Source organism: Micropterus dolomieu, linkage group LG21, assembly GCF_021292245.1.
Source record: "Micropterus dolomieu isolate WLL.071019.BEF.003 ecotype Adirondacks linkage group LG21, ASM2129224v1, whole genome shotgun sequence".
Classification (NCBI taxonomy): domain Eukaryota; kingdom Metazoa; phylum Chordata; class Actinopteri; order Centrarchiformes; family Centrarchidae; genus Micropterus; species Micropterus dolomieu.
The window spans coordinates 14,403,583-14,420,555 of record NC_060170.1 but is presented as its reverse complement, the minus strand read 5'-3'; the positions used below and the strand labels follow the sequence as shown (position 1 = coordinate 14,420,555).

Below are 16,973 nucleotides of genomic sequence, written 5' to 3'. Positions count from 1 at the left end.
ACCTTGGCTTTAAAGTATGGGAGGGGAGAAAAAGCACGTGTACTGGGCGTTTCTTTAATTAATCCATAGTCCAATCACAGAGCAGGATCTTGAATAAATCTGCATGTTTTAAAGAAGGCGTAATTTCTGAGTGCTGATTGGTTAAACTTAGGAGAAACGGCCAATCGCTTAAATGACAGGTGCTCAGCTGGCTGTGAAGCTCCGCCTTCTATATATATTAACCAGCAAACCCCGGAATCGCTGTTGCTTAAAGGGACAGAGTAGGAATTTCAGGCGAAGGTTGAAACAACGAAAACAGTTGCGAGCACAAAAAAACCCGACAGGCACAGAGAGGAAGAGACGTAGTCAGCTACGAGGAGCTATGTTGCAAGACAGAGTGGGAGGACGAGACTGAAATTGTCCGATTAATTTACCCACCAGACATTAGCTAAGGTGGCTAACGGCTTTTAGCTTCGAGGTCGATTTTCGCCCCACACCCTCGTTAGCTACCTGGAGTCCGACAACGGCAGAGACATAACAAAAAGGCTGAACTCCCAGACGACAGGGACGCGTCAGTCCAGGCTGCGAGGCTGTGTTATTCCTCCTGAGTCCACCTTTTTTTCTCGTTAGGTAAGTAGGCTTCAAAATCTTCAGATTTTACTTGCTAGTTAACGTTACCTCTTAATCATCTGTATTATGCGAACTTAAAGATCGATGTGTATGGGAATTTCACAAAGGTTTCAGTTTAATTTAGGTTAGATTTCAGGTAATTGTTTGCATTCTGAGTCATCATTTTCTCAATTGACTAATCTGTCAATTTTAGCAAAGAATGACTGGAATCCAGTCTAAAACAGCTGATGACCTGACATATCTTGCAGGGTGTAGGGGGCGTTCCCCTGCTTTGTCTGCCTTTCTCAAAGCTGTGTGTGTGTGTGTGTGTGTGTGTGTGTGTGTGTGTGTGTGTGTGTGCGCGCGCGCGTGCAGCCTGCGGTGGTTAGAGACAAAGTGATAACATATCTCAGTGTATTACTCACCATTATGTGTGTGTGTGTGTCATCAAAATGCACGTGCAAATATTTAATTTGGTCATATCTGCACACTCATGCCCTCCTGGCATTGTGCATTAGTGGGCCACAACGAGGGATAAACCAGCACTAGCATATATCTGTGAGATTATGACTGTAGCTCAGCGGGTGGAGTGATGATGATCACTGTAAGCTTACAGGACAGAGGATAGCACTGAGTGCAGTGAGGGTATTGTTCCCTTGGATTGCACTTGGGAGTTGCATTGCATAATTCAGTGAAGGGAGCATTGTTGTTAGCACTAAACCCTTGTTGCAGTATATCAAATCTATAAATTGTAAAGAGTAGAGTTATTACAGTGTTATTATTCTCAGCAGCAATAAACTGCCTCATATTGTCCTGACAAACAGGGCATGATCACGTTGACATCTACATTAGGCACAAGTGTATGCAGTCTCACTCTACATCACCCATATTGCACATATGCATATGGGAATCCACCAGCTGTGTCACATGTATGTAAAAAGATTTCTGCACTCATGCGCACACACACATACAGACACTGCTGCAGCAAATCCATCTGCAAGTCTACATTTTTCCTCTCTCTCTTGCTTGTCCTTGCAATGCTGTGACAGCCACCCCCCACCTCTCTGTCTGGGAGAAACCAGTGGGCTTTGTCCTCAGCTGAGTGTGACGTCATGCAGATTGTTGCTGTAACCAAACATGACCAACCCTGAAGGCGAGGTGCATGTTGTTCAGCAGGCCTGGGTCCCGGGTCTGGGCTTGTCCTGTGCACAATAACTCTTTGACTTAAGTTCCCAAAAGCTAAAACACACTAGGGAAAGAAAGAGAATAAATGAATTCCGTCTGTTCAGGTGAGACAAAGAAAAATTTTAGAAATCCTCTCACATCAAAAGAAGAGGAAGGAATGGAGGGTGGATCAAAAAATTAAAAAAATTCAGCAAGGATGCGTGTAGGACATTTTTAGCAATGAAGGAAAACAGCACCAGGAATCCCTAGTGATGACTGGTCTATTTGCTTACTTCAAAATGTAAAACTACCAATATATTCAGCCTCAGGGAAGGATACTGTATGCTTATATGCATACTGCCCAGGCAAGTGCAAGTGAGGGAATGAGTAGCTGGGTGTTTTTTCATGGTAATATATGGAGTCATGAGTACCAAGTTAGGTTATTTATATGAGATGAGTGCATTATGGTCAACATGATGCTAACGTGAGGCTCTCGATTCTATCTGAATAGATTAGACCCTGACTGACAATGTTACAGCCTCTGTCAAACATTAGCCTACAAGTTACTCTTCTTACCTTATCTGCAGTTCAGCTACACTATAGCCTACAGTTTTATTCATGAGTAGATCATCTGGTAATCTGTGACGTTAAGGATTCCAAGATAAGGGACACTATCCATCCTTCCATACCTCTTATGGCTATCGACTGTGTGGTTATGGTTCATGGTTGCAATTCTCCTTTTTAGTGTCTGAACCTGGCAGCGCTTTTTATGTGTGTGTGGAAAGTGGGGGTGGCTATTAAACGCTTTGAGCTGATGAAGGCTTGTTGTCAGCCCTCCAATGTGTCTCTGCAGGATTTGATGTCAGAGATTACAGATGATTATATGGGTTTGATCCTGTTCTCAACACTGCTCTGGGGCTATATTGATCTCTTGTGTGTGTCTGTGTGTATGTGTGCATGCATATATTGTCCTTATATACTTGTGGGAGCTAAATTACCTCTTTAAATAAAGCGATATAGGGATTAAGGGTTAGATTTAAGGGTAAGAGAAGGGAAGCTCCTCACAAATGTAGATGTGCAAGCATGTGTATGTCACTGTGATACATGTTTTTTTGTTTTTTTTAATACATAGCCTTAAGCCATCACCCAGAACCAGTGCTGACTGTTTGACTGACAGGAACAATGTCTCTCTTGTCTTAGTAGCTTCAACCTTGTATATCAATATAAATCTTATAGACCCACCAGTGATGCTTAAAAATAAAGTCCCTCCTATTGACATGTGTGTGTTTAGTTATATTTTCACCCTAATGATAACCAAATGTCTCCAGAGTGAAGACTTTTTTCTGGCTGGCATTTTTTTAAATAGCTGTTACCCATTAAGGTGTGTTTTAAAGGGCCGGTGTGTTGATCTAGTGGTAAAGTTGCATATTGCAACCCACTGAACACCGCTCACTTTCCAAGCTTGTAGGAGAAACTATGGTGGCCGCAAATAACGCGAAAGGCCATATCTAGAGCCAGCAGTAGGAACGTGGTAGTTATACATGGCAGACTCCATAGAAGGGGGAGACACAGGCACAGCGTGTTGTGTGCTGATGCACATTCTCTTTGGCTCGCATTGAGTCATCTCGCCACTTTTTGGATAAGCTAGAAAAATCGTAACCCAAAAAGTTATTTATCAACCTTTGCCTTAACCCCAAGATTAAACTTACATGAGACCTCACGCCTAATTCTTACTTCAAACAGAGATTATTTTTAAAAAATGTGATCATCGATTTGCGAAGACACACTCCTTGTAAAGTTACTGCTGGCACAGCTGCACCCACAACTAGACTTCCATTTTTTATTCAAATGACTTTTACCTGACTGTTGATAAATTGTTAAACTGAGCATCATAACATAATACTGGAAAATATGTAATAACTATATAATGTTACAACTAAATAGTCTTAAACATTTTGATGGACTAAATTAAGGTCAACAACAAAAATCTCCTCAGATGGGGTATCTGTATATCAATGTAGTATCTTGCATAAACAGATGCCCAGCCCAAATGAGCTTACACAGCAGACTATCAATTTCCATGAATGTAGGCGTAAGACCATATACAGGATACAAATTATAGGCAGTATAGTATTCAGTATGCCGTCATACTTGACATGCATCAACATGCACCCAGAGCACAGGCTGAGAAGATCACTGAGCTCGCTGAAGCATGCTATGTCTTACAAAACCACGCCCATCTGGGTGAAATACCAAGTTTACCAATGGAGTCCCATAGAAGGGGATAAATAATCCGGGATAAATGTATGATTATTGTGTTCCATTTCTGCCAAAGGATCCTCCTAAACACACGGGACCTTTTTAAATCTTTTTCTCTCTTTCTTAATAACAGCTTATTCCTAAAATAGCACCTGTGCAGCTTTGAATGGTAACACTCTAACCTTGAAACCCTCACTCTGTTGGCCTTTACACATTACACACAGATGCACACACGAACACGCACACACTAACTAAACCTAGCTTCAGGCTTACCGTTAAAGGTCAGTTAGTCCACTTAACAATCTGTCAATAAAAGGAACTAGTTAGTCCTCTTACAAACCTGAAGTGTTCATGTGTTTGTAAGTGAGCATTGGAAGACTGTTTCGAAGGTGGTGGAGGGTCAAAGTCTATGGAGCATTGCACCCAACACAGCAATGCCATAATAGAGTGAAGACTCAAAATAATGATGTAGTCACCTAGGCAGCATTGATCTCAGTGTGTTAGTGGGATCACTTCAGCCACTTTATTAAATCCTGGGCAATCTTTGTTTAGGGTGTTACCACTGAATAAATCATCATGGTTTGAAACAACACCCTCCAGTTCTATGCAGTGTGGGTATGTGAGATTGTATCTCTGGCTGTCATAGACTTTGCTAACAGTATTTGTGAATGTACATTTAAGTCATTTATCAAGCGAAAATGCTAATCATTTACCGTAGGGCTGAAACGATAATCAGCTAGTCAGTGGGTTAGACCAATCGATCAACAGAAAAAATGTACTGGGAGCTTCATAAGTAGGTTGAGTTTCATACTTTATCCAAATGAATTACATACATACACATGCTAAATATAATTCTATGTATGTTGCCATTTACTCAGTTGATATGGTTTCCATACACGTCCCAGATCAATGAGTAGATGTAGGTAGGCTGATGTATCTCGGTGCATTATATAGGTCATCAGAGAGCTTATCAAGCTAAGACCTGTTCACTCTCTGTCCCCTCTCCATTTTGTCCTTGAATTGTTCACAATGTCCGTTACCCTTGAGTGAAATTCATTAATTATATTATACTGGATTTATTGGAGAGAGATAGAGATTTTTTGTTTAAAACATTCAAAAATTTAACTAATATTATGAAATGGATGTGAAGATGTAATAGTTCTAACATTATGTCAAAGACATATATGTAATGTGTTGCAGAGTTCGTACTGTATATATGTCTGTATCTATGTAGCTTAATGACCTTCAAGTTGTAATCCAAAATGAATAGGAAGCTTTTTTGCATGGACGTTGGCAAGAACACACACAATTGTGTATTTCCTGCAGGCCTGAAAATAGCACGTGTCATGTCCTCCCAGAGAGCTTTAAAGCTGTGGTATACAGAACCAACTTCAAGGAGTAGTGTTTTGTTAAAAATAAATAAGTGAAGCCTTTTGGTTATTATTGGGGCATATCTGTGTCTTTATTTGCATACTAGCAGTTGTGGTGCATTAGTGTGCTGTAGTATAAATGTTTGTGTGTGTGTGTGTGTGCCTGGCTGGTCTTGTGCGTCTCATCAGAGCCAACGGAGCCGGAAGGGTTTTGTCCAAACTGCAGTTATCTGAGGTCTTAGCAGGGTCCCTTTTGTTTGTGGCCCAATGTAACAAGCAGAGGACACATTCAGTGTCATGACACTGTTGAAGTAGTCACCTGTTGGGCTAAAGAAATGACACCCTCTTAAGTTAAGCTGAATATACTGCATGTTTGTTTGAGTGTCCAGTGAGAAGCTAACTTGTGAGACTCATCTGGAATCATCATAACATAATCAAGATATTCTTTTGTGGCTAAACCGAACCAAACCTGGAAAAATGGTTTATTTACTACATTTAAATACTCTATCTTATCTAGTGCCACCAGCTGGTCTAAATTTTCACTTCCTGTGTGAAATATAACATCTGCTGGATGAAAAAAAATGTTGGTTCCCAGATGATGTATACAGGGGTAAAAGGGTGGCTGTGGCTCAGAAGGTAGAGCAGGTTGCCCGTTAATCAGAAGATTGGCGGTTCAGATACTGAACCCCAAATTGCCCCTGGTGGCTATTCCACCAGTGTATGAAAGTATATGAGCATTATTTTCTGTTTGAGCACTTAAGATGATGATACACAGAGCAACTTTTAGAGCAATGTTGTTGGGCAATGTTGCCGTCAATGGTAATGAGTAAAGATGACTACCGTAATCCCTACTCCCGCTGACCCGCCACCCCACCCCGGCCCACCGCTATCCATTCAAACATAGTCGGTCTTCCCACTAGCAAGATTGCCCAGCAACATTGCTCAGAAAGTTGCACCATGTATCATCAGCTTGAGGCTCAGTGTATGAATATGTGTGAATGGTGAATGCGATGTAGTGTAAAAGCGCTTTGGTGATGCCCTGACTTTTCTTCCAGCACCCATAGTGGCTGACATTTGAGGTATTGTGTAAAATGGCTTTACAAATATATGATGGATTGCCATGATGCATGATACAGGTATGTGCCCCCCAGGATAAATTGTATTAACATTACTGATTTCTTAAAGGTAAAGATATAATCAGATTTTTAGTTTAAAACATTAAAAAAATTAACAAATATTATGAAATGAATGTGAAGAAGTAATAGCTCTGACATTATGTCAAAGACATCTATGTAGTGGGTTGCAGAGTGATCGAGTTTGGCCGTTCGGGCACCACCATGTTGATTTTTGGCAACCAGCGGCACCAGACGTGACCATATTTGGAAGAGATGGTGGAGCCAACGGTTCTGTGTGGAGCTAGCTAGCTTGGTTAGCTAGGTGCATCTGTAAGTCACGTTAACTGTCATTTTAACCGGGATGATAATTTTGTCCAGCTTAAAGGCTTAAAACTAAATGTACCTACCAGAGAAAGTGAACAGCCAGCCTCCTTATAAGCTTTTTCAGCGGCGCTGGTTAAATTTACACAGTGCAGTGGGTACGAGTCACTCTAGCTTGATTGACAGGTCGCCATGGTAACAATCTGTCAATCACAGATAGTCCCGCCCTGAGGCATACTCTGCTTTATGATATATTTTCATTTAAATGGGACCATAATTGACTAAATAAACATCTTGCTGTATTAAAGAAGACATGAAACTAGTGATTGAGACCATAAACTCATTAGGAAAGTTTCCACTAAGGTAATAAAGTAGGTGAGAAATAGGGTCATTTTACCATTATTTCTAATGGAGCGGGACTTTGCAACCAGAAAAGTCGCACCCTGCTGGCCGTTCAATAGAATGCAGGTTGAAAGGACTTCTGTATTGCCCTCACTTCTCAGACCTGAAGCTTCCCGCTTGGTCTTTCCTGATGTCATATGCTGCCTCCTCCTTTTTTTTTAGTAGCGAATGCAAATGCTATTCCCATCAGCCTCAGCTGCACATTGCATTTAGTGTGAATATGCAAATGTAGGCAAGCTAACTAAAGATACGCTTCATTAGCTTGTTAGCATTGTCATCAAGAGCATGTTAGTATGTTGATGTTAGCATTTAGCGTCACTGCCTTTCCCTAAGGTCATTATAGCCCCTGATGGTGCATTTAGGAAGACAAAGATATACATAAGTGATTAAGTTACAGCCTATAAATTGTAGTGTTATGACCTGCTTGGATTTACTAAATCAAAAAATCTGTATCATATTTTCATGCAGATATGCATGTCAACATTAAACTCAAAGGTTCTGCATGTAATTTGAGACATGGGCAGCTTTCATATAAAGAGACATATCAGTACATACATGGCACTGTGTCAAACTTATTTTGGATTCTGATGCATGTTAGTAGCGGCAAATATAGAATGTGCCCTGCCTACGTTACAGGAGCTACTCTTGTGGTACCAAAGTTTGTCATTATCAACTGCTGCTTAACGACCCGCAAGTCTGTGTGTTTGTGTTGGACTGATCTCAGGATTAACCCTAGCCAGAACTCCCCCTGCCCTTCACCCTGTAATGCTCCCCTCTATACCAAAATGGATTAGCCACTTTCTATGTATGTGTGTGTTCATAAACATGCATATGTGCAAGCTTCACTGATATTTTAGTTTAGGTTAACACTTGTCCTAAAGGTCATTGTAAAGTTGTGCTTTGTTTCCACATTTTCCATTTATTCGGCTGTTGGAAAATTATCACACATTTACTTTACATTTACAATCTTACAAACTTGGGTATAAAAGCGATCTGTTATCACCTTATTGATGCTAATATTCTCCACCATCCACTTTGGCTAGTTACTAATTATCATCAGGCTGGCTGGTTAAATAGTGACCGTGTGCCCTATTTGTGAGCTATATAGTGAAAGAAAGGGATTTTGAAACAAATTTTTAAATTTTAGTTTCACTGCCCAGATGGCAGACTGGACTACATTCAGCTGCCACCAGTCTGAGTGGTGGAACACCACCATGCTGTGCGAGTTCCCCAAGCATGAAAGGGAAAAGGGAATTAATTTCAACTGAAGGAAGAGGTGCAGAAAAAATACCCAAAGGCCCAGAAAAGAGGGTGTGGGGGTAGGGGGCACATATAGTCACAGAGAGAGGTAAAAAGACAGGCAGCTGAAGCGAAGGAGTGAGGACTGAGAGTGAAGGGAGGAGAGGTGGAGAGAGCGAGAGAGAGCTTTATTTCCTGTCCTCCATGAATAGGCAACATATTTCTCTGGAACATTCCATCCTCTGAGCTGGCCCGGCCTGTCACCAAGACTCAGGGTGCCACACTCCTCCCCATCTCTGCATTTCTTCCCATTTCTCTCTCTCTCTCTCTCTCTCTCTCTCTCTCTCTCTCTCTCTCTCTCTCTCTCTCTCTCTCTCTCTCTCTCTCTCTCTCTCTCTCTCTCCCTCTCTCCCTCCTTTTTCACACACATCAGTCGCTACTTGACTTTGTCCTTCTCTTCCCTTTCTATTGCCATTTTCCCTCAAGTATTCAAAATCTTCTGATCAGACACTGAAAAGCATCACAGAGTAAACTTCCACTCCTCTGCCTCCTTTTTTATTCCTTATGGCAAAATAGGATTGAATTCAACTGGATTACACCAAACCTTTGTCTCTGTAAATAGCCGATTACAGGATCAATTACAGGATAAGAAACAAGAAATTTCCACATTTACAGAATCTTGTCATCTCACATTGCTGCTGCTTACTGGATTAATAAATTAATGGTTCAAATGATTGTAGAAGAGGATGTGGAGACATATTTAGTAATTGAAAAACAAACATATTTTGGGAATGCTTAATTTGGACTGCTGGCGTTAAAAATGGATTAATAAAAAATGTCTATGTTGAGCAATCTGTGTTTACTACACTTGCCCAATTTAAACCGAACCCTGTTCTTAATTATAACTGACCCAGACCCTGGTTTAATACACACTGTTATATCATATGACGCTTATATGTAGTCACTTGATAGAAAGTTGAGTATAGAATTATGCAATCCAAACAAAGTGAAAGCTAACAAGCTTTTTATTGGTCAAATATTTCCAGCTAATTTGCTTAAATGGCAAAGAGAGAAAAGTACACACACACATATTATGCACATAGTATTTATATTGGCAGCAAAGTCAAGTGCTTATACTTAAATAGTCATTTCTCTTATCAGCTTTGCGATCTTGTTTATTAACATGCAGCTGGTTAAACTTACCCTTCCAGAGAAAGCTCATCTCACTGGATTGTTACACTGCTCTAGAAATGTAAATACAAAGACACTGCTCTGTGTGGGAAACAGCCTGGAGGGACTGGTTATGTGATGATTGTTTAGTTTTATTTGTGGGATTTTGGGTGGGGTCATCTTATCTAGCATCCTATTCAGTTGTCCTGTTCTACTGTAAGAGTGTGTGTGTGTCTGTGTGTGTGTGTGTGTCTTTCTCTGCAGACACTCTGGCCTGCAGAGAAATAAGGGTTGAAATGTTGACAATAGAAAGCAGTTAATGTCATTACCATGTGGTGATCCATAACTGAGGCTGCTAAAAATAGAAAATGGAAACTCAGACATATGTGCTGTGTAAGTTGGGGGAAAGCCAGTTTTTGAAGTAGCACTTCAAACTTTAATACTGTCAATGGTGTAGCACTAAAAATGGGGAAAGTGTTGTATTTATTTTAAAAAATGTTTTGAAATAGCTTCAAATAATGCTGGACCGGTCAAACGGGCCAAAAAGTTAATTTCAGACTGTAAACATCAGCTTCCTTACAATATTTTTAGCTTATTACCACATACTACTTCACTTAACTGTTACAGTAAAACCAAACACAATGCATGACAAACTTCAAACTGATCTGAACCAGCACGTTAAGACATCACTGCTTCTTATGTACTTGTAAGTATTAGCTGTGAAATTTGCTTCTGCTGCTGCTGTCATCACAGACGTGTCACAAGCAGGGGTCTACTCCTCTTTAAATTCTTTTAAAAAATAACCTTTTGTCATATTTACTAAAACTGTCACTATATCGTGACAGCAGTACATGAGACAGATAATATGTGGAAAAAATCAGTTTCCTCTGGCTCCTCCTACTGCTCCTAATGCCATTCAACCAATCAGAGCCAGTGTGTCAATCACAGCTCATGCATACACTGCGCAGCCCCCCTCCGTGTACGGCTTCAATAGTTTTGCAAACACAATGGCTGAGAAACACCAGCAATGAAAGAACTGCCCATCCCTCTTTTTCTGACAACAGTAAATAGTACATGTCCTGGCTGTACGCGGAGCTTTAGGATCATTATGTTAAATGCCATGGTGTTCATATCGACAAGTGGTAAAGAGGCATGACGACAAACAGTGGGGAATAACTTTTGAGCAGTGGTGCACTAGCCTCTCATTCCACCGTTGTTGCAGCTGTCCCTGAGGGCCTGCGAAGCGTTGGAGGGGCGTCTTTGAGAAGAAGACTCTTGGCGGGACTCTCACCATGGAGAGCGAACCCTATGGGGAATAAGGTTTCGAAGGGCAACTGGCTCCTGCTTATGGGTTTGGTGGGAGGGGCTTAGCGGAGTGACACAAGTAGCAGAGAGAGACGCAGAAGGTTTTGCATTGTATGTTCAATTGATACTGACTGCTGCTTAAAACATGTTCAGTATTACACAGACCCCCCCCCCCCCAACACACAGACACAGACACATACACTTTCCTTTCCCACCCTTCCTCCTCCCCTCTTCCTCTCCTCTTTGTTCTCTCCCTCGCTAAAGAGGAGAGTGAATTGGACCTTGTTGTCGATTTTTTATATATATATAAAACTGGTCATTTAAAATTGTGACTAACAGCTTTACTCAAGGAGTTTTTGGGCTGGTCAAATTGAAACGCTTCAGTTTTTGAAATCTGTGACTATTTAGTGCAGCCCAAAACACAGCTGGTGTCATTTTGAGAGGCCTAGAAAAAGGTGTGTGTGTGTATGTGTGTAAAAGCTGTAATTCACATGCCGTGGCTTAAAATCCAACCCTAACCTATAGAGATCAAAACAAACACCGCCATGCACTTAAGTCAAGATTGCATCAATGCCTGCGTTTGATGGAATGTGAGTGAGTGTTTTCAATGTGTTTTTCTCCTCAGCTGCACTCACAGTGTCCCTGAATGGAGGTTGGTCTTCATAGAGAAGACACGCCCATTTTCCCAAATATGGAAAGCAACATGGGCTCTTAAAGGGACCGAAGTGTGGCTGTGTGTGTGTGTGTGTGTGTGTGTGTGTGTGTGTTTGTAAGCTGAAACACAAGATCCTAAATAGCAGTGGTGCTTGATGGCAGGAAGTCCCCATTATTACAGTTTTTACAGGCTTGGCTGTTAAAAGGAGGCTGTGCCACGACAGAAACTTAGCCTCATTTTAATCTCCCCCTGTCTCTCTGTCAGTTTATTTTCCTCTGTCTATCTCACCATCTTCTACCTCCCCCCCTCCCCTCTCTCTCCTCTATCCCCACATCGCTATATTTGGAGGTACGTAGCTGAAGCTGCGTCTCGTTTTTCAAACCTCATCTCTGCACACTTTTACCGTTCACACCCATGCACCAAAACAACTGTGACATACTTCCACACAAATCTATACAAACTGCATCCATCTATACATACATGCAGAATGGAAACAGTTAGTCAGTTAATCAGCAGACTGATCAGCAGTCATCAACTATTACAATAATTGATGAATCATTACAGTCAATTTTCAAGCACACATTTGAAACATTCCCTCCCAGATGTTAGGATTTGATGTTTTATTTGTCTGAGATAGTTTTGGGCTGTTTTTTCTGAATTTGAATATGTCACATTGGGCTCTGGGAAATTATAATGAACATTTTATAGGCTTAATGACTAGTCAAAGGATCTAGAAAACACAGGAAGAGAGTAATATACTGTAATATAAAATGCTTCTATTTATGAATTTTATTTATTTGTGTATTTATAATATGAATTGGTATGTTGCTTGTTAAATAAAGTACACAGAGTCATATTAAAGTGCATTGTCACAAATTAGGATATTATCCAACATATTACATTAAAAATTATATGTGTATTACAAAAATATAAGAACATGTTCATCCACTTTCTCCAGGTACAAAAAATGAAATGCTCATATTCCCAATTAGGTTGGTAGAGCACAAATTAGGTAGCCAGTATTTACTAGCATTTGGTCTGGTGGTTGCAGGTAATTTCACGTCCTCCCTTTATGTCCACAAAGAAGTTTTTGTTTAACTACCTGAAGGAGCGTATGACAGAAAATACTGGAAACCATAGATGAACCACTTTCAGATAATTATTCCATTTCTGAACATAATCATCAAAACAATTGTTTCAAGGTCATTAATAATGATTTGTTAACTCAGCCTAGTGTTAGTGTCACATTTATTTAAATAACCCTAAATCACACGTTATACATGCTTTAGACACGACTTATAACACCCTATATACTTAGACCCTTGATTTGGTGAAGGAAAACCACCACAAAACTACGTATGTCATCTGCATGTTTCTGTATGATGAAGATTAGATGGCAAAGCAGCAGCAACTGGCAAACTTAAAATTTCCATTGTTTTGGAAACAGACACAAGGTAGCACAAATAGAAACTGAACAGGTGATAGACGATGAGAAGTCAGAGAAAGACAGTGACAGAAACTCAGACACAAAGAGACAGAGAGCTATCAATAGGTTTGTCTCACAGGTCTCGACCAGCACACATCTGATAACACGTCAGCCCTGGCTTCCTATTTAAGGATAAAGCCTAATCGGGTAGGTGTGAGTTTGTGTCTGTGACAAGAGGGTCAGGCTGATGTTGTGTGTTAATATGTGTTCTTGACAGCTTCAAGTATGTTTTGTGCACAGTGCTTTAACTGCGTGTGTGTGTGAGTGTAAGAGAGACTATACACAGGTGTGTGTGTGATGCTTTAACCTTGGCAGTCTGTTTGAAATGGTTCTTGCCTAGTCAACATGCTGTTCTTTATTGGCTCACAGATGGCAAAACACACGCACACACACACAGCTAAGGGCTGCTCCTGGTACTCAGCTGATAAACTTTTTCAGATGCTTCATTCTGTATCTGTACTCCAGCAGCAGATAAGCCTTCTGCTTTTGTAGGCTTGTGAGGGCTATAGGCGCTGTGTACATTTCACACATGTGGATGGCAAACTATGGGAAGAAGTAACACAAGTGATACACTGTACACAAAACATGCTTGAAGCTGTCAAGGACAGACAGTTAAGACACACACACACACTGTTGGGGGAAAGTCCTATTTGGTCGTTCTCTTCTGCAGAACAGGCCAAGCAGGAGCATGTGGGTGGGACTTTGGATCCTTGCGCCTCCTCCGTGTTTTCACTCCCTCCCCCTGACCAATCAGGACCTCAGGCACTACAGCTGACCCCCCTGTAATCTAGCCAATCACCTTGAACCCCCCCCCCCCCCCCCCCCCCCCCCCCCCCCCCCCCCCCCCACACACACACACACACACACACTCCCCCCTCCTCTGTATGCCTTCACTGCTGAGTGAGCAAAGCAAGGCATGCTTTGCTCTATCAGCTGAGAGGAAACCCACAGAAAGAAAACAGAGAGAGAGACGGAGAGGGCAGGGTTGAAAGGAGGGGCCTGAGAGTAGATAGAGGAAGAGAGGAGAGCTAGAGGAGGAATGGGAGGAGAGGAAAGGGGGAACGCTAGCATGTGAAGAGGCTTTTGTATTCAAGATATTTTGGAGGGGCTGCGAATGAGAGAAAGGAAGAAAGAGGGCAAGGGGGGGGAGCCTGAGAGAGAAAAGGAGAGGGAGGGCAAGAACGAGATGGGTGGGTGGCGAGTTGTTGATGGGGTTTTGATGTGTATGTGTGACGGTGGAGAGAGGTAGACAGGAAGAAAGCAAGATACACTGAGAGTGAGAAAGAGATAGTACAGGCCTCCTGACAAAGCAAGCAGAGGGAGGCAGCACAAGATGTAGCTGTCTTTCTCAACATTATTCAGGAGGAAGGAAGCACTGATAGACAACAAACCAGCCAGCTGAGAGAGAGAGAGAGAGAGAGACAGAGCGAGAGAGAGAAAGAAGGCAGGCTGACCCAGTGGAAACACAGAGGACAGAAAGAAAAGGCAGCAGAGTCATCCATCCAGCTACCAGACAAAACAGAGGAAGGAAGGAGAGAGACTGAGAGTGAGACAGCGAGATAATCCCCATCTTTCTGAGAGGGTGAGTGTCACAACTTCTCCTGCTGTCAAGTCAAGTGTATTAATGTTGCTCCTGTTATACTGTCAGTTGGGCTCGAGTGACTCAACGTCTCCTAAAATGGCCACATGAAAGGCAGGCAGGCAGACAGACAGATAGGCAGGCAGACATATAGACGGAGGGAGGCAGGGAGAGACAGAAAGGCACCCCGTGTCAAACCGCATTCTCAGCAACTATGTCACTGAGCCAGCTTAGTTCAGATTGCCATGACTCGCCAGCCTGAGTACTGTATGCGTTTGGTGTAACACTGTCTCGCTCAGAGGTTTATCAGTTTCAATCAACGAAACCTGTCTCCCTTTTTGTCTTTCATTGCTACTTCCTGTCTTCTGCCTTTGTCTGCAACTCAAACACACTCGGCTGTCATTCCATCCCCGTATGCACAGCGATCAGATTTCCAAACTCTAGTTGGCTCCTGTAATCTAATCAACAGGTGATGTTAGCAGGAGCACATACCAACTTTTTGTGTTAGACAATGTGTGCATAAGTGTGTGTGCCTGTGTGTTTATCAGCCTCCAGTCCCAGTACAGTCCTGGGAGTAGCTAGGGTGGGGTCTCTGCTAAAAGCTGATGAGACAATCGGGTCATTTGGGAGGCTGCTAACTTCATGCTGACGCTATCACACCTCTGTTATAGGCAGGGTGTAAAGAGAAGAATGAGGACACAAGGAGGGCTGAGTGTAGCTGAGCTGATAGAAACACAAGTTTTCACAAAAGACTGATTGAATTTGTTACCCCACTGACCCCAAATGCCCTCTTCTCTCTTGTAAGGGGGTAGTAGGGGCAAAACATAAAAGGAAACATTCACTGTCAAGTTTGCATGCTGTTCAAAATACATCATTGCTTACTGTGGCATTGCATTGGTGCACACACAGTGTCTCTATGAAGGCCTCTGTCACTAAACTTATTTGTTTATTAAAGGGGAATGGAGACTGTCAAAAGTTTGCCATCAGCTGTCCAGGTTGAAGTTTTTGATACGTATCTCTGCATTGGAGTGAGTTAAATCCAAACATGGAAGAAATTAACATAGAACATTCACGCTTCTTTTTTTGTTTTTTTACTGTGAAAGTTTTCCTAAAAGGGAGGAAAAACATTTGGTGAAAATGGTAGAAATTTTCCTCAAGAGCCAGATGCTTTACTTTATCAAAGTTTGCAACTCTATTGGCTAATTAGTGGTGTATTATAATAAAACAATAGCATCTCTAAACAAGTAAGGCAAGTCCTTGTAAATTCAGAAGGGTGTAAATAGAGCTGCTGTTTTTCTCCCGTAAACAAGATGGAGTAAAGCAAATGAGAGCATTCAGGAAAAAAAACATCTGATTTATGCAGTGGTTGTATTTGTTTCACATTTGATAAAGACCGTAAACCAATCCCAAGTGTAGATTCAATGTAATTGATTGTTGTATTCCCCTTTGCTATATTTATTTGAATTGTTTATTTTGTTGAGTGTTTCTTTAATTGCTGAAAGACAGAAAGTGATAGTGCTTTTAATGCGGTATGCGTTTGTTTGGGGTGTGTGTGTGTGTATGTGTGTGCGTGTGTGCATGTGCACGCACAATTCGAGTGTTGTGATGAATGTACACAGGCCAGATGTCAGGGTATTTCTGAGGAGAGGTGCTGGCTGTGCGCTCTGCCCATACATTTTTACTGAGAGCTGGTTTCTTGGTCAGAGGCGTCAGCAAACCTCCTAATGACATGTTTATGTATACTTTTGTGCGTTTGAGTGTGTTTCATTCCACCCATGTGTAGCATTTCAAAGTTTACAGGGAGCCACAGGGCCCCAAGTGTACTTTTGTCTGTTTTGCAGATGTTTTTGCTTAACATACTGATGCTGCAGTCACTCCAATGACTAATGAGTGTCTTAGTCTAACAAGCTCTTAATAAGTTATTCAATAGAACAAATAACCCAGTTTGTGTGGGGGGGGGGGCAGCACCTTGTTTGCCTTTGAGTTAGTCTTTTACTACCAGCACCACCACTCTCATGATGATGATGATGATATGAAATACCTCCTGATGTGCTATAAGTCATCTGACCCAAGACTGATGGCCATTGACCTCGTGTATGCATTTTTCTTGGCCAAAAGGGTGCTCATACACTCATATCGACACACAAAGTTTCTTATGTGCAGACGTGTATGCATTTTTATGAACACACAGACACAGACTGCACATATTTCAACAAGCCTCAGCAGCTAAACATCCTCCTTGAAGGTCATGACCATCTCCTGAACAAAATGTTTTACCTCCACAACAGGCATGTGTCCAGTCAAAGGCACTGAACACTTT

General features: G+C 41.7%; 1 protein-coding gene across 2 annotated transcripts in view; it reads left to right on the top strand.

Annotated features, from left to right (window-relative positions):
- The first annotated feature begins 218 nt into the window (after window positions 1-218).
- Window positions 219-16,973, top strand: part of LOC123960604 (protein FAM214B) — a 30,497-nt gene continuing 13,742 nt past the window's right edge. The window contains exons 1-2 of one of the 2 annotated variants that reach the window (XM_046035445.1): window positions 219-609; window positions 14,437-14,656. The gene's annotated coding sequence lies outside the window, so the exon portion shown is untranslated. The remainder of the gene's footprint in view (window positions 610-14,436; window positions 14,657-16,973) is intronic. The other variant, XM_046035444.1, reaches the window with a different exon arrangement.